We start from the raw sequence: 26402 nt of genomic DNA, 5'->3' as shown, positions 1-26402 counted from the left end.
GACTAGTGTGCCAGCTGCGCCTGTTCCTGGAAATGCCTGATTTGACTATGGTAATGCGTGCCATAGTTACATCCCATTTAGACTACTGTAATGCACTCTACGTGGGGCTGCCTTTGAAGACTGTTCGGAAACTTAAACTGGTACAAAGAGCTGCAGCCAGAGTGTTAACAGGGGCTGGTTACAGGGACCGTACAACTCCCTTGTTACAACAGCTCCACTGGCTGCCAGTTTGTTTCCGGTCACAATTCAAAGTGCTGGTTTTGACATTTAAAGCCCTATACGGCCCAGGTCCAGGCTATTTGTCAGACTGTATCTCCCTATACGAGCCTGCCCGGGCCCTGAGATCTTCAGGAGAGGCCCTTCTCTCAGTCCCAACACCCTCGCAAGTGCGATTGGTGGGGACGTGAGATAGGACCTTCTCAGTGGCTGCTCCTAGGTTGTGGAACTCCCTTCCTAGGGAGGCACGAATGGCCCCCTCCTTGCCATCCTTCCGTCAGCAAGTAAAGACTTTTTTATTCCGACAGGCTTTTGGGATAGAAGGTGTTTAGGATTGGGCTTTACAAGGCTTGTTTTATTGTTTTATATTATTATTTGTATTATTTTAAATTGTTTTTAGATTTTTAAGTGCCTGTTAAGGTTTTAAGGTTGTGCATAGTTTAATTGTATTTTAATTGTATGTTTTTCTATGTTTTTAACTACATGTAGTTCTATTTGTAAGCCGCCCTGAGTTCCAGTTTGGAAAAAGGGCGGGGTAAAAAAAAAGTTTCAATCAATCGATTACTAAGGGACTAAGCTCAATAGAACTTAATAGGACTTACTTCTGGGTAGATATAGTCTGGATTGTGTTGTTGGTAAAGCTTGACTTGGGATCCTCTGCAAATATATCCATATCCATGCAGGGTTGGCAACCCCCTGCCTTGAATACCCTGCCCTTACCTTTTAACATGGCTGCTCCAAACTTCTTTACAGATTTGACCCTTCACTTCAGAAAGAGGTCTGAGAAATGAGTAAGAGCAAGACGATTCTGTACCCTTTTCTGTCTACCCTGTGGGCTGCTATAACTCACTTTGACAGCCACCCCAATTCCAGTGAGTAATAACTGACAGAGAGAAAACACACATGATTTGGTCTACTTTCACAGGCAGTAGCTTGGGAACAACAACAGTTGCAGCCACAGTTGTATGTGAATTCTCTTTTATCACTATTGGGCAAGAAACAAACCATCATGCAACCAATAAGGCACATCATCAGTGGGTATAAGGGGGCTGAGCTGAGCATATGGGACCACTGTTGTCGCTTCTATGGATGTAATGGAGTGAAGTTAAAGGTAGATGAAATACAAATAGAAAAAGAAAAACAAAGACAGTGATGATTTCCTAAATGCAATACCATACCAACCACGTTTCCTATGAGTAAGGCAGAAAACTCAGCATCCCAGTCAGGATTTCTAAGCAAAAACCAAAACTAAAAAAAATCCTGGCAGCCAGTCAGCTAAGGTCACAGAAATCCCCATGAGCACAACCTGACCCGGGGGCTGCAGTTAGTGCAGAATGCTGTGGCATGATTGCTGACATGAGTGAGACCCTATCAGCATATAATACTTCTGCACTGAAATCTGCACAGGTTGCTGATTTGCTACCAGGATAAGTTCAAGATGTGCTTTCCATGTTACAGGTGCCACATAGTACTTGTTCAGCTTTTGTAAGAAATCAGTCCTTTAGTGTGGCACTCCTATGCTTTGGAACTCCCTGCCTATTTACTTTAGGTAGATGCCTTCATTGTACTCTTTTTACCACCTGATAAAAACATTTTTGTTAAGGCAAGCCTATCCAGGCATGCAGATACTATTGTGTTTTTTCTCTGTTTTTAACTCATTGTTGGTTTTATTATTTTGAATGTTTTTAAATGCCTGTCTTTAACTGTTTTTATCAATAATTTCATTGTTTTAATTCCTTCTGTAAACCACTTTGAGATGTTTTACAATAAAGTGGTATATAAATGTTGTAAATAAAATACATAAATAAACCTTGGAGTCACTGTGGCCCTTGAGTCTTTTTCCACTTTTAGGAGCAAAGGAATCTGCCTTATACTGACTAAAGCCATTTGGTGCCATCTAGCTGAGTATTGATGACATGGACTAGCATTGGCTCTCCAGGATTCCAGGCAATAGTGTTTCCTAGAAATTGAATTTTGGATCTTTGCATGCGAAGCATATGCCCTACCACTGAGCTTACAGCCCTTCCCCTGTTTAAAAAAGTACCTTTTAAAATTGTTCTTTTCATTTCACTCATGAATGCACAGCATAGGGCAGATCCACACCATTCATTTAAAGCATATTCAATACACATTTGAAGCACATGAATCACACCACAGAATCATGGGAATTGTAGCTTGTTAAGGGTGGTGGGAACTATAACTGTGAGGGAGAAACAACACTTCCCAGGATTCTTTAGGGGAAGTCATGCACTTTAAATATGGGTTGGATGTGCTTTAAATGTATTGTGTGCATCTACTTAATAAACTTTGTCTCCATGCAACTCGTTTTAATTATTTTTTTAAAATGGAAATGAGCTATAAAGTTTAGTGGGTGACCATGGGCTACTCACCATCTCTCAGAGTAATCTGCCCTTCAGGATGAAAACAACAGAGGGGAACAATCACTATCCCAAGAAAGAAAGGCATACTTAAAATGTAGAAGAAATAATCACATACAGCAATAGTGTGAAATCAGATACTTATCGGGATATAGTATGTAGAAATATTTATATAAGCATGACTGTCAAAGATGTTTATTCTTTACAAAACCTGTAAAGATATTTATAGTGCAATCCTATGTTTGCCTACTCAGAAGTAAGTCCCAATGTATTTAATGGGGTTACTCAAACAAGGTAGTGTGCACAGAACTGCAAGCTCAAGTGATAAGGAACTTAACTCACCCAGCCCAAAATTCAGAATCATGCCACTTTGAGCTGTTTTGCAACAGTTTATATTTGTTTTATGGTTATTGGATTTTAAAGAGATTTATTTCTTATTGTGAGCTGCCTTCGTTTCCAGTTGGCAACCCTACCTCACAGGGTACTTGGAAACACTCCATATGCACACACATGCTGGAGATGTAAAAATACAGGTAACAGTTTATTGTCCAAACCAGTTGGTCATTGCAGAACATTTTTTTAAATAATAAAATGTATGTAAAAATGTATGTAAAAATTTACATACATAAATTTTTACTTACATAATAAAAGCAGTGATACCTCAGTAAGCCCTGCCTAATTGCTTTAAAAATAGGATTGGAGGGAGAGAGAAAGAAATGTTCACTCAAAAGACCCATTAATTTACAATCCTAATCATACTCAAAAGTAAGTCCTACTGAATTCAATTGGGTTTACTCCAAGTATGTGGGATTAGCATTGTAGCTTTACTCCCAGGAAAGCGAGTATTAAAGCTTCATATTGGGAAGGTTTTCAAAACACTGCCTTCTTCAACAGCCCAGGAAAATTTAAACTTGTTTGAGTCCTGCACACAAAGATAAAAAGACTGAAAGCTATATACTTTCTCAATTTATGAGATGTTCAGATAAGCAGGAAAAAACAACAGTTTTCTGGCCTAGCAATGGGGTCTAGGTACTGCATGGGAGGCCAAGAAATCCTTTGTCAATTACAACCCTGACATCACTTGTTGGCTACAAACCTGAAAGGGAGAACTTAGAACAGCCAGCTACAGCTCATTTAACAGAAGTTGTGTGTGTGTGTGTGGGGGAGCAGCTAACGTTTTGGTGTATATCTCTTGAACCAGACCACCTAGAAACTTACTTTATTTTTAATGAAAGCTGAGAGTCAGGAGATTAAGGTGACTTACCCGGAGACCCAGAAAGGAGCCCAAAAATCCGGAGTCTCCAGGCAAAACTGGAGACCTGGCAATCCTATTGTAATCCATAGTGTCTTTTTGCTTCTCACTGTGTACAATACAAAATACATCCTTGGGATTGTCTGCCCCTTTCCCTGCTCTAGTTTGTTTTTCTTCTTTGACTTGGTTTTCATGTGAAAGGTTTACTCTCTGCATAAGTGTATGGCATCACTTTAACTAAATTAGTGATGTTGCGACAGCAGACCTTGGGGACTCAACTGCTATGTGTAAAAATACTGTATAATCTCGTTTTCACAGGAGTTACAGATTCTCTTCAAGGACATTAAGCATTTAAATGAAACCATGCAATGCTTGGCATATACACTTTAGTAATCTCCTGTTATTTGATAGATGACTCCAGTAATGTCATGTCTCTGAACTTTATATAGCATGTGCGCATTTGCAATTAGAATAAGTAAGTAATCAGTGTGGATATGGAATTATCCGTGGGCAAGGATAATTTCTTGCATGGGAGAAGCAGACCTATTGAATGCTGCAACAGGCATTAATGGAGATGTAATTCTGTTACTACTTTGCTGTGTGAATTAATTTGGCAAGAAGCCTTGGGAAGAAAACACTCACTTTATGTAAAGAAGAGCTCCAATTTCACAAGGCCCTATAATAAATATTTAGTACACATAATCCACTGTGTGTCATTTCTTTTGCTTTAATTGGCTATAAGAAAGATACTGCTTCTTTTTTGTTGCTGCTGTGATATTTTACTAGGTTGCTTCGTACTACTTAAATGTCTTCATGTTAGTAATAATAAAGGGTGCAATCCAGCCAAAGTTAAAAACGTTTGATTTCTGTGGAAAAAAATTAAGCATGCACCTTACTTGTTCTTTTGAAACAAGTGAGATTTAAAAATGCTTAACTGTGGCTGGATTGTGCCTCTCTCCCCCACCCTTTGATGTTCTACAGAAGCATCAGACTAGAACGTGATGCAGACTGGATGGTCTGCAACAGAATACCAGGTTACATGATTCCTTTCAGCACTAGAGCCATTTAGTGTTGCTAAAACATTGCTATGGACAATAAGCTGAACATGGAATTGTAAGGATGACCAATGTGGTGCCCTCCAGATGTTGTTGGATCAGGTCCCATCAATCTCAGGCAGCATGGGATGATGAGAGTTGTAATGCCTGTCCACACAACAATACAAAATTGTCTCCTTCATTAATCCTTTCCAGATTTTTTTTACCTGCCTTCTCTTTTTGTGAATTGCTTCCTTAATCTCATAATTTCCCTGTTTTTTTAAAAAAAAAATATTTGTTTATTTGAGCCTTAGTCAATTAATGAATAAAAATGGTTTCTGACTACTAGAATTGTGAAACTGCTTGGGTCTCCAACTTGGGGCTAAAATAGGTGTGATGTTAATAACCCACCAGATTTCACATTTCATCTAATGTTGTCATAATGTTCTTAGCAAATGAAACACATCAAAATATGCATTTAAATATGTACTGAGAAAACTATATCACCATTTTAACATTTACTATTTTCTCTTATGCTGTCAGCATATACCCAACTTGGTCTGGCCTGTATGAATTTTAACCTATAATTCTGTTCCATTTTCTGCTTTCATGTGCAATTTTGTTTAGAAGACTCCCACAAAATTCTTCTCAAAATAATATTTAAATGAGTTTTTAATCTCAAAATATGTATTTTACATATTTTTACATGTTTAAAGTGCCAAGAACTGTGTTGCAGCTGTTATATAGTATATAGTTATAACTGGAATATATGCAGAGTAACTTAGTGTCTGAGCTGCATGTGCCAGGGTGCGTATTTACTTTAGAAGCAGGCTTTTACCCTGCATTTAAATCACTGAGACTTAAGACTTAATAAAATAAGAAAAGCTACTTTATTTATAGAAATGCATAGTAGATAGGAAAGGCATATCTAGTTCTAACTAACTAACTAAGTTTGAGGTGCAATGCCAGACTTGGGTATTTCCCTAATGGTTCAGGAGAGAGAACATGGACAGAGATATCTGCTCTCTCCTCAAACAGTCAAAGAAGAAGAGAAATGAAGGAGGGGCAGGTCAGCTTCCCTGAGCATATCAGTATGCAACGGAAAGAAGTTAGGTAGAGAAGAGCACAGGTAACGGTAGGCAAGCCTTAGCCAGCTGAAGGACCCTAACTCTATCTTCCTGTTGGAATACAAACAAAATAACCCAAACAGGAGGTGCTCTTGCCCCACTTCCAACAGCAACATGTGGACAAATGCAAAATCTGGTAGACAGTGTCAATCTCCACATTAGTTTGACAGTAGAGATGGGGGAGGAATCCATATAACTTGGATTCGAAAACAGATTCACCTGATCAAAGCAGGCTTTTACATGGGGACAGCCATGTTTTATCCATACAATTCCTTCTGATAGTGACAGAACATCATCAATTCCCATTGCTCCAGAGGGCTTGCTCTATTGCAATTGAAAGCACATAGCAGCAAGGAGCCCTACTCAATAGCTGTTTCAGACTGTAGGCAGCTGTAGGCAGCTGCATGCCCTATTTTGGAGCTTTTTAAAAACTTAAAAAGGGGGGCAAAAAAGGACAGAGACAGCTCTGCAGCCCTTGGACCATCTCATAAGTGCTTTTATTCTTAATTTTTTAATTTTTGTATTTCCATGTGGCTTGTTAAGGATTTCCCCGTTCAAATCTCTACAGATATGGCATGGGACAGATTTAGTCCCATCCCCATGAAGAACTGGACTGAACTTCAATGGGTCCATCCATTCCTATTTGAGAGATGTGGGTCAGGTAACTTTGGATAGAATTTGAAAAGATCAAATTCCTCAAGCATCCCTTCAACTGGGTCCAGCCTCTGGGTCAGTTGTATGACATGTCAGAGAAAGGCCGGCATAAATGCTTTGCAGCATGTCAGCTCTTAAAAGATAATAAGCCATGACATTTCTGTGCTGCAAAAAGCTAGGAACAACAACAGCAATAATTTTTATCTTAAAATGTATTTGCCAGGCAGACCCATCTTCCCATCTGCAATGCCAACTCCAGACTCAGAGCCTGATGAATTACTATGTTGGCAGGTTTTTTTTAATGCCAGCAGGAGGTCAACAGGGAACTGAAGCCACCTGCCCTGATATCTTGTTATTATTTTTAGGGGAGAACCATGAAGGTTTACCTGAGGTCCAAGAAGAGCTTCTAGATATCTAAAATAATAATATAAGATTGTATCAGCTGGAATCTTTAAAGCAGGGGTGGTCCTCCAGGTGTTGGTTTAGAACTCTCATCACCCCTAGGCATTGGCTACTCATGCTGGGCTAATGGGTGTTGGGAGCCAATAATATCTAGAGACCCCCAGATTAGCCACCCTTCCTTTTAGAAGCCATTAGAATGTTTTATTTATTAGAATGATTAATATCTCAACTCCCTACTTATCAGAAAGGCACTCAAAGTGGTTACCAACATCCAAACAACAAAGAAACATTTTTAAAAGAGAAAACAGCATGACAGATTATTAAAACATCAGTTTGAAACACCAAGCCCATGTGAAGAAAATGATCTTGACTTTGCAGCAGAAATTTTTTTGAAAAAGAGGAGACAGAATGACTCTCCTGCAAAAAAAGTGTTCCAAAACTGGGGTATAGCCACAGAAAAGACCTTTTCTTGTGCCCCAATTAGGGATGGGCAATTCTGTCAATTTCAGTTTCTCTCACTTAGTCATTTTTACAAAGTTCAGTTCTCCAGATGTCCATATCTGTTAGTAATTTTTTTTTAAAAAAAAGTCCTCATGAGAATTCACCAGCATTTTAGTGCAAATGTCTCCTAATATTCACATTTTAATGTAATTTTGCTTAGTATAGACTTTTCTTTGCAAAGCAATTTTCCCTAATATAATGCATTTTTGTATGTTATTTTCAGTAATATATGCCTTTTATGCAAACTTTACCTAATATATGTGTTTTTGTACACCTTACTTGGCTGGAGAACTGCATTGCAAAATTCAGAGTATTGCAAATTTCAAAGGATGGCTGTGTTTTGGTTCTCATATTGTTTCAGAAAGTGTGAATTAGGTAGGTTTGCCTTTAAACAAGAACAAAATTGAATTTCTCCCAAATCCCTAGTCCCACCTAACCCAGCATCCACCCATGTCAGGATGCAGAGGAGGGCCTCTTCATCAGATCTTAAGCAACATTATATGAAAGGAAGAGATCCTTACTCAAGATATTTGACTTCCATATCTAATTACAATAAATTTACTCACAATGTTAGAACAACCATCCCAACCCTCAAAGTTTTGTATAATGGTGCAGATATAAGACATTTCCAGAAACAGAAAAAATTGCCTTGAAGAGATCTAGAAAGGTGACTTTAATCTGCATGGCATATCTAAAGAATATGCAGTGCAATCATATTCAGATGTATTCAGGAGTATGACAGAATCTTTTCAGTAGGACTTACTCCCTAGTAAAAGTATTTCAAATTGCAGCCAAAAGGTGCTTTGGCGTAGATGGACTCCCACCGCCTCTTCTCCCCACCTATTCATCTTGGTTCCACCACTGCTTCACGACACGCAGGCTGAGGGAATCACTTTGTGGTTGTCCAGTCACCCGTGTCTCATTTTGTAAATATTACTGAAACAAATTGGCTCTGCTCCTTCCTCCTTCTACCCCTTTCTTTCTTTCTCTTCCTCCCTCCTATCTGAAAACTGGAGACTTGCCCAGCACTTCTGCAGGCCCTTTGAACAATTCCATAAATCATGAGGAGATGCTTCATGGCCTGGGGCAGCATTTGCAGCACGGTTAGTTCAATATTCTGAACCAGTTCTACATCATGGCAAATTCAATCTATTTATTCCTTGCAGCATGCAAGTAAAACATGGTGTGGGGGCATCACCAGAATTTTATTAAAAGGACATGTTGCCATTAACATTTTCCCACAAAGAAGGAAATAATTTAGTTTGAATGCTGTTCATCTGTATTATGTAACACAGAAAGAAAATATAACAAGGTCCTCAAAAGAATATATCAGATTTCTAATATCCAGCTGTATTTCAAACAATGAAATCTAGCATGTTGAGTTATAAAAAAATTAAATTAAATGAAAAGGTTTGCAAATTTGGAATGTTACTATCTATTGATTGACTTGTTAGCCCTTTAAATCCTTCATGGAAAAAGTTTCAGATTTGGACAGATCTCAGGTCAATCACATCAGTGTAATTCAGGGGTGGGGAACTTGTTGATCACCAGATGTTTTTGGACTACAACTCCCATCATTTCTAAACTTTGGCCATGCTGATTGGCTATGATGGGAGCTGTAATTCAGCAACTTCTTTAAAGCACCACGTTGGCTATTCCTGGTGTAAGACATCAATTTGCTGTTCAGCTTCACTGATGTCTTAAATAATAATAATAATAATAATGATAATAATGATAATAATGATAATAATAAACATATTCCTTTCTCCCTTTTATAGCTATAGGTAGTCTAATAAAATATACCAGCAGTGCTAGTTCTGAATATTGCCTCCTTTGGGATCAATATGGCAGCAACCCTCTAAACTGCAAAATTATACATTTGTCAGTTATAGCACTCAGACTTTGCAAGGTCTATTTTCCTTGACTGTATTAAGTTGTGGATTTGTTTTAACAGTGGCATTGTTTATCTGAGCAATTTTCATTATTTTACAGAAATGCTGAGCACAGCAAACAATTGCCTAGTCTATCATTTGATCATTATTTACTTAAGGTAGTTCTTTTTCATGATTAACGTCACTGCCAATTGCAGAAAAAAATACATTGTCCTCAAAATGAGCAAGTGGACTACATTTCCATCTCATGAAGATAAAAGGAGGAATCTCTTGGAAGCTAGCAAATAAGATTGATTACACTGATATATTGATAATCCAGGGGTGCAATCTTAGATTCTGAAGCAGACAGTGGTGTTAATCCCAAACACTCTGTCTGATTAATTGAGCATGTGCTTTTTGTGAAATACATACAGTATATTTCAAAGGCATAGTGTCCTGCATCCCCAAAAGATTCTTCCAATTCTCCTTCCAGAAAGCATACTTATCTATCCATTTGTAATATCTTTAAGCAGTATGCAGAGGCAGATGTGAAAGGTGGAAAAGGTGGTGGTGGTGGTGGTGGAGGTGGAACAGGAGGATTGGGCAGGAGAGAGTCTTCATCAACAGTAGAGTCTCTATGTTTTTCCCCAAACAGCAAGGGTCGGAATAACCCATACTGCCTTGCAAGACACATCAAACTCACATTGGCCAATAGTTAATGCCTACTTGTTGCCCATTTGGTACCAGAAAAAAATCTGGACAGCGAAAGCAGTGCACATGTGTGGTCTTTGGCTTATAAGGGCTTGAAGTCTGATGGATGAAAGCAAGCAGCAACCTAGTAAAAGCCCAATTATGGATTTTGGATCTTGTGTGGATGTGTGTGTGAGAGCTTTTTCTCCCACTCCAACCTAATTGTGAGAGCTAGACCTCTTTGGATTTAGCAAGCCATGTGTTCTTCCCCTGAATGCAAGATAAGCCTCTGCAATGGTCTCAGAACTGAATGGGAGAGGGAGTAGCATTATCACATCCTTTGCTCCCAAACCTATTGAAGGGACCTGACAAGGGGATTTAGAAGGTGATGTGCTGGCCTCTCTTGCCTGCTGGGTACCATCGACCCTCTGGTGTTCATTCACTTAACAACTGACAAGACATGACCCCAATGCTACAGCTGTGTGGAGCAGGGTGCTGTGTTATCTTCTAGAAATCCTGCTTATACTGTGACTCTCTGTCAAAAATAGTTGATGAAGAAATGGTTTTAGCAGGAACCTTCTTCAGGCATTCTTTTTTCAGTTAAATAAACATGTGAGGGGACATTGGGCATGGGAACAGCAGCTCCTCTCCATGCAACTAGCTCTGTCACTAACCACTAGCTCCTGTCCCAGTCACCCTCTCAGAGCTGGAGGGTGAATGTCTTAAGTAAACACATGAGGGAGGGCAGTGAGGATGGGAACACTATTTGTATTAGCCTCTCCAAGTTGGAGGGTGAACTTCTGAAGCAGGGAGCCTCTTGTACTCATAGAGGCTCCATGGGTGTCCTAGATTTTCTAAAATGTGCACAGGGAGCTTCCATGAATACTAGCGGCTATCTGCTTCAGAAGTTTGCCCTCCAACTTGTGGAGGGCAACAAGATCAGGAACATAGGGTAGAACTAGCATGTTCATATCTGTTGACATCCTCATACAGGATTTTTAAAAAATGCCTGAAGAGAATTAAGACCTTTTGGGAGTCTTGCATTTCACCATGTGGCTGTAGCAATTTTTAAACATGTGGACAGGTTTGGGAAGCATTTGTTTTTGCATCTTATTATAGAGTTAGCAAATCCATTTGACAACAGACTTGAAATGAGACATTAAAAGCTTGTTTCTTAAAAAGAAGAAGCATAAGGAAACTGGTTGGTGGCAAATTGAAGGCAGAGTTAGCATTTTCTTTGGGCTTGTTGAATCCTTGAAAGAGCTGTGAAGAAGTGCATCTAGAGCGTTTCGATGTCATGTTGAGTGGGTGTTTCTTGATACAATATTACATTTGAAATATTATAGAAATTTCTCACACAGCATTAAGTGGCTTTGCATGATTTATGTGAGATTCTTGTGGAAGTTCGTCCCTCCCCAGAACAGTTTATTTCATTCCCCGACATAGAAATATAGTGGCGTTTACTCTCCTGAGTGATTTGCTCTGAGAGACAGATTCCCCTTCCAATTCTGTTTTGACACTCTTCCCTTGTTGTGATCTGGAAGAGAGTTTGTACTGATCCACACATGCATACACACGCATAGTAGTTCTACTTGGGCATACTGATGATAGCATGTCATAAATACAACACACAAGCAGAATGAATAGAAACAATCTTGCTAGCTCTATCCCTCTATTGCTGTTAATCACCTTCCACAAATTGGAAGGTGAAGGTCTCAGGGAGGGAGCCTCCTCTACTCATGGAACCTCTCTGCATGATTTAAAGCCCTGTAAAATCAGGATTCTAAATTTCTCACAAGTAGAGGAGGTCCCTTCCTTCAGAGCTTTGCCATCTAACGTGCAGAGGTCAATGGACATAGTAATGCAGAGACAGAGGTTAGCACACTAATTTCTACTTGCCCTTCCTGCACATTTACACATAAGCAGCATACCCAAATAGGGCTATTGTGGATTAAGCAAGGGATATGTATGATATAGTCAGAATGTACTGCCTTATTCTAGTGCCTTGATGTACTCCTAGACATTGATGCAGTCCAATGGCGTACATAATTGGAGAGATCAAGTATGTGTGCATAGAGATATGTCATCCATTGAAATACTGTTACGCCCACATACTTACAATAAAAATACTAGATAATATGTGTACGTATTGTATGTACTGTATAAATGCACTCAAATAGGTGTGTGGCACGTGTGCACACACACATACACACCTGTATATGAAAACATATTTTATAAACTATAGTTGTATTGTGCAAAAAAACCCTTTTTTTAAAAAAAAAAAGTTAATGGACAACATTCACATTTGGAGCCCTTTGAAAATCCTTTGTAGTCAGCATCGTGTAGTACAGGAATGGGGAACACCCACGGTCTTGCTGACATTGTTGGACTCCCATCAGCCCCAACTATCATAGTGAATAGTCAGGAATGATGGGAGCTGTAGTCCAGCAACATCTGGAGGGCCATATTTTAGCTGAGGCTGATATAGTGGTTAAAGGGTTAGGTTAGAACCAGACTTAGGTTCATAATCACTCCTTGGCCATGAAGCTGATCTTAGTGCCTGGCCCAACCTACTTCACAGAGTTTTTGTGAGAATATATGGGAGAGAGAACCATATGAAATATTTTGATTCATATTCCCAAAGACACACAATTTCTCTCTCCCTCCAGTTCCTGATGGGTGGTACTGAATAACTCATTTCTTTTCTTAGCGGTAAAGACAAGATATCCTTTGAACCATCGTAACTTTTTCCCCTCCTTCGGTACCAGCAACAACTAAATACCATTTTTTTGGCCTACCAATTGGGAAAATTAGGAGGTGTTCGTATGTATTACTTGCTTTACATCCGCTCACCACTTTCAGATGAAGAGGTATAGTAGACAAAGGCATCCAGGTCCAAACTGTGTTTAACCATTTCTCAGTCATTATATACACTAGTGTCATCCTCTATCTGATATGACATCGTATCACTCATTTGGTAACACAGAAATATTGGGAATGTGTGAAAAGTGGCAGCATAAAAAACAGGTAACACTTTATGATGCCTGGACAGACTGTTAGCTTATTTTGTGTGTCCAAAAGCTATGTCTGCAATGATCAAACACATCTGTCAAGCATCTTCCCTTCTTATGGTGCTTGGTGAGCGATGAAATTATGGCGATAACAGTTAAAATGTGACGGGTGCACACTCTTGAAGATCTCACTTTAATTCTTCCTGTATGACATGCACCCAGCTTCTACATGCAGGTAACTCCTCAAATGGCACGTGCCTTACACAAAGCTGTGTTTGATTGGCTTATGTGCACATAGCAGCTTCCATTGTCGATGTATATTACACAAGATGAATTCTATGTAATCAGAACAGATGATGAGGAACAGTGAGAGTTGCTGCTATCAAAACTAGATTTTTTTCCTTAGCTATCATTAGCATACCAGGCATAGAACAGCTACCTAACATTTGAAGCAAAACAACCTTGAGCTTTCTGAATCAGGAGCAAGGGAATAAAATATATGGCTCCATGTAACAGTATGTGTCGATATGGCAACTGGATATATTGGGTTCTTTTTGCATTCATAATTCTACAGTGTTTGGTTGATTTCTTACTTGAATGTTGGAGATGCCACTTCCCATTAAATCTGCTTCCACTGCTTTTGGAGGAACCTATCACAACAAATTGCCTGCAAGGGGAAGAGGACCATCACTGCCCAGGGAGGGAGAGCCATCTGCCTGCTTTGCTGCTGCTGCTGCTGCTGCTTGGCCAACATCTCTGCTCTCTCCTTCTTGGGCTCCTGCTCTGCACGTGGGCACCTTGCAGGACCAGGCTCCAGGTACTCAGCCAGCTGTGCCTGATACTGTTCCACCTGTCCCTTCTCTGGAGGGGATATATAAGCTGGCTGGTTGAGGGGGCTTGGGAGATCCAGTGCCTGCAAGGGAAGAGGGCCATCACCGCCCAGGGAGGGAGAGCCATCTGCGTGCTTTGCTGCTGCTGCTGCTGCTGCTGCTGCTGCTGCTGCTGCTGCTGCTGCTGCTGCTGCTGCTGCTGCTGCTGCTGCTGCTGCTGCTGCTGCTTGGCCAACATCTCTGCTCTCTCCTTCTTGGGCTCCTGCTCTGCACGTGGGCACCTTGCAGGACCAGGCCCCAGGTGGCATTATATGTGGGAAGAAGAACGGTCTTAGAGCTGGCGTTTGGGCGCACAGAATACGGGACTGTGTCTTCTGTGTGGGTTTGAAGTGGATGAATGGGTGTTATATGAGTGTATGTTGTGAGTGAATGTGTATTTTTATGTATATGAGTTTTTTGTATTTATAGTTTATCATGTGCCTCGGGAAGAGATTTTATCATCAAGAGGGGAGACCTGAGGGGGCCCCAATTGCCGTAGTGACGGGTAGAGGGAGGTATGGTGATATGAGAGGGACGTGCCAGGTAAGGAGAACGCAGCCCAGACATGTAGTGGCTGTGCCGCGTTCTGGTCCTTCTCATACCTGCAGGGTTGTTGGTTGTCCTATCAGCCAACTCTCAGATCACCAGTTGCTGCTTTTTAATGCCAGATCGGTACATAATAAAACCTCCCTCGTCCATGATTTGATTGTGGACGAGGTGGCCGATCTGGCATGTATAACCGAGACCTGGGTGGGCGAACAGGGAGGAGTTAGTCTGTCCCAGCTCTGCCCACCGGGGTATCTGGTTCAGCATCATGGTAGATCTGAGGGTCGGGGAGGTGAGGTCGCTGTGGTCTATAAGAGTTCCATCTCACTCACCAAGCACCATGTCCATGCAATCACTGGTCTGGAGTGTTTGCACCTTGTGCTGGGCCAGAGGGACAGACTGGGAATCCTTTTGGTGTACCGCCCACCTTGCTGCCCAATGGCTTCCCTAACTGAGCTGACGGAAGTGGTCTCGGAGATACTGTTGAGATCCCCCAGACTATTAGTACTGGGAGATCTCAACATTCACGCTGAGGCTACTTTGTCTGGGGCAGCTCAGGACTTCATGGCCGCCATGACAACCATGGGGCTGTCTCAATATGTTAGTGGCCCAACACATACATCGGGGCATACTCTTGACCTGGTCTTTGCTACTGGACATGGGGATAGTGATCTGGATGTGGGGAGTTTTACATCTCTCCCGTTGTCATGGACAGATCATTGCTTGCTGAAGTGTAGACTTTCAGTAGCCTTTTCCCTCTGCAAGGGTGGGGGACCTATTAAATTGGTCCGCCCCCGGAGACTAATGAATTCTGAAGGTTTTCAAAAGGCTCTGGGGTTTTTTCCGGCTGATAAGACTGGCGCTCCTGTCGAAGCCCTGGTCGATCTGTGGAATACAGAGATGACCCGGGCTGTTGACACGATCGCTCCTGCACGCCCTCTCCTATGTAGAGCTCATACAGCTCCTTGGTATACTCCAGAGCTGAGAGCGATGAAACAAGACAGGAGGCGGCTTGAGCGGAGATGGAGACGAACTCCTGACGAATGCAATTATGAGCTGGTTCGTGCTTCTACTAAGCTCTATGTAGGAGCGGTGAGGGCGGCAAAAAAACAACATTTCGCCGCCACTATTCAGTCATCTCTCTCACGCCCACGGGAGCTTTTTAAAGTGGTTCGTGGCCTACTTCATCCAGACCTACAAGATACGGCAGATACATCGGTAGCTCGATGTAATAAATTTGCTGAACACTTCCAGCATAAGATCTCATGCATTCGCCGGGACTTAGACTCCTATTTAATAGCAGTTAATCCTACTGAGGTGTCCAGAGCACAGTCTTGTCATGTTTTGTTGCATGAGTTTCAGTTGGTTCAGTTCGAGGACGTGGACAAGGTGCTTGGACAGGTTCGTGCGACCACTTCGGTACTGGATCCTTGCCCCTCTTGGCTAATTAAAACTAGCAAGGAAGGAACAGTTGGCTGGGCCAAGGAAGTGATTAATGCCTCTTTACGAGAGGGAGTGGTCCCTGGCTGTCTGAAAGAGGCAGCAGTGAGACCACTCCTGGAAAAACCTTCCTTGGACCCAGAGGATGTCAGCAGCTACAGACCAGTAGCCAATGTTCCGTTCCTGGGCAAGATCCTGGAACGTGTGGTTGCTGACCAGCTCCAGGCGCTATTGGATGAAACCGATTATCTAGATCCATTTCAATCGGGGTTCAGGCCTGGTTTTGGCACTGAGACTGCCTTGGTCGCCCTGTTTGATGACCTATGTCGGGAGAGAGACAGAGGGAGTGTAACTTTGTTGATTCTCCTTGACCTCTCAGCGGCTTTTGATACCATTGACCATGGTATCTTTCTGGAGAGGCTTGCGGAATTGGGAGTTGGAGGCACTGCTTGGCAGTTGTTTCCGCTCCTACTTAGTGGGTCGTCTCCAGAAGATAGTGCTTGGGGAACATTGCTCGACACCGTGGGTTCTCCAATGTGGGGTCCCGCAGGGTTTGGTTCTGTCTCCCATGCTTTTTAACATTTATATGAAGCCGCTGGGGGCGGTCATCAGGACTTTTGGAGTGCGTTGTCATCAGTATGCTGATGACATGCAGCTCTACTTCTCCTTTACATCTTCTTCAGGTGAGGCAGTTGACGTGCTGAACCGTTGCCTGGCTGCAACAATGGACTGGATGAGAACTAACAAACTGAGACTCAATCCTGACAAGACTGAGATGCTGTTGGTGGATGGTTTCTCTGATCGGATGGTGGATATATACCCTGTCCTGGATGGGGTTACACTCCCCCTAAAGGAACAGGTGCGTAGTCTGGGAGTCATCTTAGACTCTTCCCTCACACTTGAGGCTCATGTAGCCTCGGTGGCCCGGAATGTGTTTTACCAACTTCGGTTGGTAGCCCAGCTACATCCCTATCCGAGTAAGGAGGACCTCTCATCAGTGGTACATGCTAAGGTAACCTCGCGTCTGGACTACTGCAATGCGCTTTACGTAGGGCTACCTTTGAAGACGATTCGGAAGCTACAGCTAGTGCAAAATGCGGCGGCCAGACTGCTAACAAGAACTAAGAGGTCTGAGCATATAACACCTGTGCTAGCCCGTTTGCATTGGCTTCCAATATGCTTCCGGGCCAGATTCAAAGTGTTGGTACTTACCTATAAAGCCTTATACGGCACGGGACCACAATATCTGTCGGAACGCCTCTCCCGATATGAACCGGCCCGTACACTATGGTCTACTACGAAGGCCCTCCTCTGGGTTCTGACTCATAGGGAAGCCCGGAGAGTGGTGACAAGATCTAGGGCCTTCTCAGTGGTGGCCCCCGAAGAGAGCTGTGGAGATGAAAGATGACTCTGTGCGCGCGTGTGTGCGCGCGTGTGTGCGCGCGTGTGTGCGCGCGTGTGTGCGCGCGTGTGTGCGCGCGTGTGTGCGCGCGTGTGTGCGCGCGTGTGCGCGCGCGTGTGTGCGCGCGCGCACTTGGCACACAAAGTGGCCTCCACCACCCTCTCTGGCTACTGTGCTGCATTTGCAGTATTTTAACTTCTTTGCATCTCAGGGGGAAATGTTTGCTTGGGTGAGTGTCCCTTAGTTGGTGGCAGGGCAGGGTCTGAGAGTGAGAAAGATTATGCTTGCTGGCTGAGTGGGGGGATTGCACCTGGTTTGTCATACAAAGATCTGAGTAGAGGCCTCTGCCTCCCTCCCCACCTCCCTTACCAGCCGAGAGGCCACCATTGCTATCTTATGGATAAAAAGAATTATTCTGCTACCTCTGTATGTGTGTGTTGATTTTTATTGTTGCTTTAGGCTACTTAGATGTGCAGCAGCCAAGGCCAGCACCTTGTAGGCATTTTTTAAAAAAAGTAACTGAAATGTAATTGTAGTGATTACTTTTGAGAAAAAGTAATCAGTTACTTTCAGAGCAATTGTAACTGTAACAGTAATTACTACTTTTTGGGGCCTTGTAATTGTAACTGTAATTTATTACTTTTTAAAAGTAATCTTCCAAACTCTGACAGTGCACTACACTTATATGTAATTTCAATCTTGCCTCTACTAAAAGTGGTTCCATGCAGCCACTCAGGAACAATATTTTCAAGTTTCTGGGAGAAGGAAAGGACAAAATCTGTAGATTATTCTGCACTCTTTTCTACCAACTGTTGCAACACTACATTCTCTTTAAATTGCAAGAGATTGCATTTGTTTCTTCACAGTTCCTATGGCATAGATGAAGAAACTATGGCCCTCCATATGTTGCTGGTTTACAACTCCCATCATCCCTGACTATTGGCCCTGCTGGCTGGGGCTGATGGGACTTGGAGTTCAGCAAGAACTAGAGAACCACAGATCTTCCATTCCTGCTATATGACATACTTCGGTGGAACTGTACTGGTACCATAGCTCATTCTCATACTAATATACTGGCCTTGCTGCAGCAGCAAGCTCAGTACCAGGAGTATTGGGAGGTGTAGAAAAGAAGGATGGAGACAAACTTCTGGGTGGAAGGGAGAGATTAAAATCTGAACCAAACAAGAATTTTTGGGATCATAATTCCTTGTCTTTGAGCCAAGGAACTATGGAACTTGAGGGCATTTTTTATCAAGGAATACTGGGTAGAAATTCTAAGGAAAACTGAAGAAATGACTAGGCAGTACCAGCAGACTCACTAGTTGTTCAGCTAAGAATGTTGGACATTTATTATACAGCCACGAGAAATTCTTCCAAGCTACACAGGAAGTGGATTGGACTGTGACAGACCAACCCAAATGGTGTTTGCATTTTGACAAATTTGTAGGGCAGTACAATCTCTCAGAGAGTAGGTCAGGTTTCCTGCTCCCATGGGGCATTCACTATAGCTGCCCAATTTCCCTGCTTTTTAAAGTTTGATAGAAATATCTGTGGGCTATAGGTACATTCTTAAACTGCAAGGGTTTTTTGCCTATTAGTGAATACACATACATATATATGCGATGGAAACTCCCAATTTATAAGAGACTTATAAAGAAGAAGATTAAATGTAACAATATATTAAAATGTTAACGCATGCTAAAATTTATGTCATCTTTGAGGGGAGGAAGGAAGAAGCACAAAAAGTATATAATAAATGTATTTTGTTTCTATTTTGCCAGGGAGAGGTTACAAATATGTTAATAATGTGAGCCTGTACACTAGACTATCTTCTATTAAATACTTTTGTGTGTCATTAATTTTTTATTTAAAAAAAAGTCCAAGAGGCTTTACAAATATATTTCAAGCTAGTAAACAATGCATCATTTCTGTATTACTGCAAGTAATAAAATTGGATACTGTTCTGTTACTTACAGCATAATTTCTATGACTTGGCTGGAGAACTGCATTGCAAAATTTGGAGAAGTGCAGATTTCAAATGGCTGAGTTTTGGTTTGTGTACTGTTTCAGAACATGCAAATAGGGAAAAGTTGCCTTTAAATGCAAACCAAATTGAATTACTCCCTCACAGGTGTTAATGGACTGCAATTCAATGACATACTTCACTTGTAACCTATTTATGGTTGCAGATAATTGCTGTGTACACACCATGCACTTAAGGCACATTTAAAGCACACGACTTTCCCCAAAGAATCCTGGAAATTGTAGTTTGTTTGGGAATTGTAACTATGAGATGGGCAAACTACAGTTCCCAAGATCCTTTGGGGGAAGCCATGTGCTTTAAATATGCTGTAAATATATGTTGTGTATGCAGCCTTAGTGCTCAACATCATCAGCTGAAAAAGTAGCAGGACTGATAAAGATCTCTTTCTGAAACCATGGCTGGGCAACTTCTCTTGCCCTTAAATTTCCATTATAATTTTGAATCTGATCATTTCTCATGTTCACCACTGTTAAAACGTTTGATCCAATTTCTACTAAAGAAAAAGCCCTTTAATTTTCAAGCAGTGTTTTGTTGTCACCATGAAGAATTGCTTTTTGCAGATTTTCTTTGTTATAAATTAGATTGCTTTGAGAGGAGTTGATCTAAAACTGAAGCAACCCCTGCTGTGATTTAATGTTTCAAGACTTTATCTCTTTTGTAATAATGCAAAGATACTTCAGGACTCCTGTATAAGGAAAGAAGGAAAATGAGGTTTTGCTGATTATTGCTTTTAAATTGCACACTAAATTGGAAAACAATTGCTTTCCAGATGCATTCCTTTTGATCAGAATGGATAATTGTTCTCCATATGGTGCCCATGCACTATAAGAAGAAGAAAAGAAATGCAAAGAAAAAAGTTGGACTTTTAATGAGGAATTAATATTCATAGGATTGGATCCAGTCATGCACTTTTGTGTATGGAAGGGCTCCTTTCATTTGTGCAAAGGACTGAGATCCAACAAAGTTTCCCACTGGATGAAGGGGGTAAAGATGACTTTTGATCCCCCCTTCTCCCTGAAACACCCTGTACCACCTTCTGCATTATTCCAGAGGGTCAACCAACCATCCAGAGCAACTTTTCAGGAGAAACGGGACTGCAAGAAAGAGGAATCAGCAAAAATGCCACTCTCCTTTCACCTGTGAGAGCATCTCATGAGCAGATCTCTACTATGGTTAGACTGCGTCCAGTCCACAGTGCATTCCTTTTAATAATAGAGAATCAATATGATATTAGGAAGCAATCCTAAGCTCTCAAGAAAGGTGGGTGATGGGCTGTGTATCCTTCTCTCTACAGATGAAGAGGAAGGTCTGCAAATGGAAAATGAGGTCCAGCATAGAGGCCGCCTTGTATACAGGAGCAGAAAGCTTCATTGCCATTGCTCCAACATCATCGGTGCTCCAGTGGCAGTAGAATATGAAAGGTTTGTGTCGATGGTGGGGCAAGGTAGGCCTTCAATCTGCAGAATGGTCTATCTGCTCCTGAGAATGCAGAAAAACTATGCCAGCACTAGTTGTTTTCCCTCCCACTGAAACCAATAGCTAAACTCAGAGCTAGCCCTAGACATGCTGGGGCCCTTGGGCACCAGCTTGCCCTGGGACCCGGCATGTGCACACATGTGCATCCCACCTACCTGTCTTCTGTTTTTTGCAGCTATGTGGGCTGCATGCACATCACTACCATTAACCAAGATGGCAGCCAATGTTTCCCTAAGGGGCTGAAGCCTCCACTGGCATCTTGGTTGATGGCACTCATGCGTGCTGCGCGTACGCATCTCTGCAGTCAACCAAGACGGGAGCAGGGACCTCAGCACCTTAGGGAAACCTCAGCCGCCATCTTGGTTAATGGCAGCCTCAACTTGGTTAATGGCAGCTGCAAAAGAAGTCAGCAGAGAAAGGTAGGTGGCATGAGGGAATGGTGGGTGGCTCGGAAGCTCTGCAGATCATGGAAGGGGAGCGAGGGGCCCCTCATGGCCCCTTGTAGGCCCAGGGGCCCTCAGCCAGGGCCCCACCTAGCCTCCCTTTGAAACCGGCCTTGGCTAAACTAAAAAAAAGGTAGCCAAGTACAAAAATGGGGAAGGAGAGGAAGCATCCATCCCCACTTGTAGGGCTTAGGAAGTGATAGTTCCTCTGCCTTGAACTCTTTTCCCCTTCCTCTCCAGAACCTCCATATTTAGTTGCTCAGAATTTGTTTTTCCAAATAATTTTTTTTTTCAAATCAACAGATATTTACAGTATGGAATAAGACAAAACATGCAAACAAGGAGATCCCACACTGATGTGGATATTAAGAAGAAAACAATTAAAATGTGAGTTGAACTCATGCTGTAAACTTATCACCTAGAAACCTATCGACTTTTTCACCTCTGTTCTCTAAGCTACCTCTTTACTTTTTGATTTACAGTTTTGAAGTCTTAACAAGATTTGAGGTGCCCACTTGAATCTCTATTTTTCTCTGTTGAAAGGATTAATAGAACAGAACAATGGCTCAGATAAGAAAGAAGTTGGCAAAGATGCCAGGTAATTAGCAAAAACAAGAAGGAATGGAAGAAAGAACAAGAAGGCAGAGACACTGAATTTCAAAGCAAGTAAATATTCTTGTATTATAACTTGAAACTTAAACCATCCATTTCTTCACTGTCTACTGCTGTCTAGATAAATTCCTCAACTTAATGTTCTATTTGATGATGAGACAATAGTATATATTCACTAATAGGCAAAAAACCTTGCGGTTTAAGCACATACCTATAGCCCACAGCTATTCTATCAAACTTTAAAAAGCAGGGAAATTGGGCAGCTATAGTGAATGCACCAGGGGAGCAGAGACCTGAACTCCTCTCTGAGATATTGGACTGCCCTACAAATTGGTCAAAATGCAAACACCATTTGGGTTGGTCTTTCACAGTCCAATCCACTTCCTGTGTAGCTTGGAAGAATTTGGTAACATGTGCCTCTGAGCATATGGTGAGTGGTGGCAACACTTGCCATCTCCAAAGATAGAGAATTATATTTGTGTATGTTTGCTGGTGTTCTTACTTCATTCCTGTGTTGTTAATGTTTCTACAGAGAATCTACTCTAGAAAATTTTATTTCCCTCATTATTCATCTCAGAAATCTGTGTCAAATTTATTTTTATTATTTTCAAAGCCTTTTTATTGGTCAGTGTCATATGATGGTGAAGACAGCCTTTTGTGTTTCAAATTGGAGGTTATGTTCTATTTCTATTTTGGGTGCATTAACAGTGGAATTTGGACCTGCAGTTTGATGAAAAATCAGACTGATTCCAATATGTTGCTACTTCAGCAATCACTCTAGCTGTTGGAAAAAAGAGGATGCATATTTTCAGCCTGCTATGTTTAAACCACTTCATTTAAAGCAAGGTGGGCACAGTCAATTAAAAACATAGAGCACACCTAGCATTTTGCTAGAATATATTTCACCTCCCACTGTTTTATCTTGTGCAAATTGAGACACTCCTGAGGTCCACTGGAGACTATTCTGCAGAAGTCAGTGCCATTATTCCACAATTATGTTTGGAGTTTTTTTAGTATAAATTTTGCAAAGAGTTGCTGTACTTCACATATTCACAGAAATAGAAACAAAAGAAAATGATTTCCTATAGGAAACTTCACTAAAATTGCAAAGGAAATCAGACATATTCAAAGTGACCATCTGAACTATATCAACTGTCTTAATAATGTTGCTTCCTCCCTGCTAAAACAAGATCAGCACAGCACATGTCTTGTTTCTATTATTTGGGCTGATCGCAGGTGTTGCCACCACTCACCATATGCTCAGAGGCACATTTTACCAAATTCTTCCAAGCTACACAGGAAGTGGATTGGACTGTGAAAGACCAACCCAAATGGTGTTTGCATTTTGACCAATTTGTAGGGCAGGCCAGTATCTCAGAGAGGAGTTCAGGTCTCCTGCTCCCCTAGTGCATTCACTATAGCTGCCCAATCTCCCTGTTTTTTAAAGTTTGATAGAATAGCTGTGGGCTATAGGTATGTTCTTAAACTGCAAGGTTTTTTGCCTATTAGTGAATTTCCCTGCTTTTTAATCCGGGAGGAAAGAAAATGGGATCCTGTGCAAGTTTGCTGAGAATGGATGGATCATTTGCATGCTTATTGAGTTCAATGGGATTTACTCCCCTGCAATCATGCTTAGGTGAAACTGACCACAGAGGATGGGGAGGGGAGGAGGAGGAGGAGGGAGGGGAGGAAATACAGAGGGGAGGACTGGAAGGGGAGCAGGCAGGATGGGGAGGGGAGGAGGAGGACAGGTTTGATCATTTGCATGTTTATTAAATTCAGTGCAATTTACTCCTGTGCAATCATGCATAGGATAGGTAAAACTGACCAGGGGGGAGGGAGGGAGAGGAGAGGAGAGGGGAAAAGGAGGTCTGATCATTTGCATGCTTATTTTCAATGGGATTTACTCCTATGCAATCTTGGTTAGGATAGGAAACACTGACCATGGGGGAGGAGGAGTGGGAGTGTGGGAAGAAGTGTATTGGAGAGGGGCAAAGGGAGGTGGCTTCGTGTATTCCCAGTTTCCCTGCAGCATCTCTTGGACTGACCCCTTGGCAATTGATCCCGGACCTCTACTGACCTCGCTTCTGGACTTGTGACTTGGCAAGTAAGCTTCAGACAGGCCTGGCCCTTATCAGGTTCCCTCCTCGTTGGCCTGGCAGATTTACAACCAGTCTGCCGGCTAAGGACTTCCCTTCCCTGCTAACGACCCAGGAATTTCCAACCCCCACTGCTGACTCAGTGCAGAGCTGACACAGACCTTCAATCAGTGGCTGACTGTTAAACCATTCTCTCAGGGGAATAGGAGTCTCTTAGCACCCTTCACAAAATACACTTCCCCAGATTCTTTGAGGGAAGCCATGACTGTCTCACATGAAATCAAAGTCTGGTGTGGGTGTGGCCCCCTGATTAGCCAAGGCCAGCAGCTGGGAGGCTTTTAAAACTCTGACAGTTGGTTCTTACTGAGCATGCTCCATGTTATCATTGGGTCCCAGCCAAAATTTATTAAATTAATTAAAAATCAGCCAGGCATTTTTTAAACTTTTAAACTGCAGCAGATGAAGGTCAGAGTATGGGGCAACATCAGTATTAGGATTACAGGTACTCTGTGAACATGGCTAATTTTTAATGAATTTCAACAGATTATGAGAACTCTCAGAGAAAAAAGTCCAAAAGGGCTCTGAGGTTTTTCTTTCTCTTTTTACACTTTGAACTGTCTATTCTCTCTGACTGTTTTGTGTATCGCCATGAAAATTGACAGGGTTGTTAAGCAAGCGTTTCTGAGTTCAGGACTATAAGTTATGTAAGGTTTTGTTTTGAAATGAGCTTATGGGAAGCATCAGAATGGCATGGGGGGTATTTTCAATTAAACATTGCGGAATGTGAAAAATCCCCGCTGACTATAGTATACAGCCACTTTCGTGGCTGTATAAAAAGTCAGGGTGCTTCCAGATGGAGGCTTAATATTGCAAGTGGGCCATTCCAATACTGCAGACAGATTGCCGGCAACATGATTTGCTTTGTTTTTTTTACAGTGGAAGCTTGTTATAACACGTCTCACTGTACTGTGGATTGAGATATATTGCAGGTATGACCATGTCCTCCACGTAAAAAATAAAGTTCAGAGCCAGTGTGGTGTAATGGTTAAGGCGTTGGACTGCAACCTGGGAGACCAGGGTTCGAATCCCCACACAGCCATGAAGCTCATTGGGTGACCTTGGGCCAGTCACTGCCTCTCAGCCTCAGAGGAAGGCAATGGTAAACCCCCTCTGAATACCGCTTACCATGAAAGCCCTATTCGTAGGGTCGCCATAAGTTGGGATTGACTTGAAGGCAGATCATCATCATCAATTTACACATATATTTTACTTCACAATATCAGTTCCTGACCTTCCAAAAAACTTTCCTCACTTCAGTGCCTGCTCCCCATGGATTTCTATGACACTAGCTGTTTGCCTTCTCTTCAGGAACTAGTACTGTACTCATTAACTTTAACCCTTAAGGGTGAGCCAGAGCTGGAATGCAACTGGCGGAATCTTCTCCAAGTGATTTTTGCAGGAAGTGGGTGGTGAGATGGTTGGAATGTGCAGAACATTGAATGGATATGGAAAAAGATGATGTGTACTGGACACACTAAGTGTTGTTCCTGACAAACTGTAGGTGGCTTGGAAGCCACACAGGGAGAATAGCAGGCACTGAGTAATGGCAAGCAAAAGAAAAAATTACACAGCTCAGGAAAAGCACTATGTAATTATCAAGAGAGTAAAAAATGGTGAATCAAGGCCTGTTTATTGTGGGAATGTGGAATTCCAGAAGGGAAATAAAGGGCTGGATGAAAGAAGAAGAAAAGTTACATGCGTTCATAGACCGCGTTGAGGATGAAGTAAGGCTGCAGACAGGGCCGGCACCAGGCATGCCGGGGGCCCTGGACACCAGCCTGCCCTGGGCCCCAGCACCCACATGCATACCTGCATGCCCCACCTACCTACCTTTCCCTTGGTGAATGCTGGTTGCGCTGTGGGCGCAAGCCTGCCATCAATCAAGATGGTGACTTTCCCTAAGGGGCTGATGCCTTCACTGCCATCTTGGTTGATGGCACGCATGCATGCTACATGTATGCATCCCTGCCATTAACCAAGATGACAGCAGAGGGAAACCTGTTAGGGAAACCTCAGTCACAATCTTGGTTGATGGCAGGCTTGTGCCTGCAGCGCAACCAGCATTTACATCAAGGGAGAGGTAGGTGGGATATTCAGGCCCTCTGGCGCCAGCCTTGGCTACAGAGAAAGAAAACCAGGCTTTCTCATAAGAGTGACATGTATGACTGCTTGTATAAATGGTTCTTACAGAAGCGTTCTGAAGATATGCCAGTAAATCGGGTGATCCTGAAAGTACAAGCAGTAAAATTCAATCAGCTACTTGGCAGAGATGACA

Source organism: Rhineura floridana, chromosome 2, assembly GCF_030035675.1.
Source record: "Rhineura floridana isolate rRhiFlo1 chromosome 2, rRhiFlo1.hap2, whole genome shotgun sequence".
Lineage (NCBI taxonomy): Eukaryota > Metazoa > Chordata > Lepidosauria > Squamata > Rhineuridae > Rhineura > Rhineura floridana.
The sequence above is the reverse complement of the archived record's forward strand: the minus strand, read 5'-3'. Positions refer to the sequence as shown.